The sequence below is a fragment of the Ochotona princeps genome, chromosome 5 (genome assembly GCF_030435755.1).
Source record: "Ochotona princeps isolate mOchPri1 chromosome 5, mOchPri1.hap1, whole genome shotgun sequence".
NCBI classification, from domain to species: domain Eukaryota; kingdom Metazoa; phylum Chordata; class Mammalia; order Lagomorpha; family Ochotonidae; genus Ochotona; species Ochotona princeps.
The window spans coordinates 96,147,767-96,148,544 of NC_080836.1; the positions used below are offsets into that span (position 1 = coordinate 96,147,767).

At 40.7% G+C, this 778-nt stretch overlaps 1 pseudogene; it reads left to right on the plus strand.

Annotated features, from left to right (window-relative positions):
• Window positions 1-378: 378 nt before the first annotated feature.
• On the plus strand, window positions 379-473 carry LOC118757945 (U6 spliceosomal RNA; annotated as a pseudogene).
• The last annotated feature ends 305 nt before the right edge of the window (window positions 474-778 follow it).

Sequence of the window (778 nt, forward strand, 5' to 3'; positions counted from 1 at the left end):
CCTGCCATATAAAGTCCACAAGTGGACTTTCACACACTTGAAACTTTACAGCAAATCACCAAGACAGAGATGGGCCTTTTAGTAGTTGGTGCTGGCATATTGATTTGCCATTTGAAAAAAAAGAATAGATCCATAGCTCATATCCCATGAGAATAAACTCTCCAGGAGTCAGGAATCCAAATGCAAAAGTGAAAAAGAAAACCATACAAGTTCTGGGGAAAAAACTTAAAATGTACTTAAACCTCCTCTTACACACAGTTTCTAGCAGACGCCCTAGGTCTTTAATTATTGATGTTTGGCTATAAAGAAATCTTAAATATTCATGGCAGGAAAAAAAAAACACTCCAATATGGGATGCAGGATCCCAGATGGCATCCTGTGCCCACTTCGGTAGCACATGAACTAAAATTGGAACAATAAGAGATTAGCATGGCCCCTGCACAAGGATTACCCAGGTGGCATCCTAACCTATTGTGCCAGTCACTGGACTCTGGGTTAGGAATTCTAAAACCTGTTTGTATTCTGGAACTCAGTAAGTATTATAACCTGAGACATGTTTCTCACTGTTGCAGAAGGCAGTAATTGAAAGCGTGAATGAAACAATAACCCTGTGGCATTGGATTGGAATTGGAGTTATCATTAATGTCATCCCTGAATGTTCAGTAGATGTGTGGAAAAGGAAACACATAAGCAACATAGATGGCACATGGTCTGAGTATGCAGGGCCCTTTCCTTAGCCCAAATGTGTGTCCCGGCATCTATTCATCAGTTCAGCACC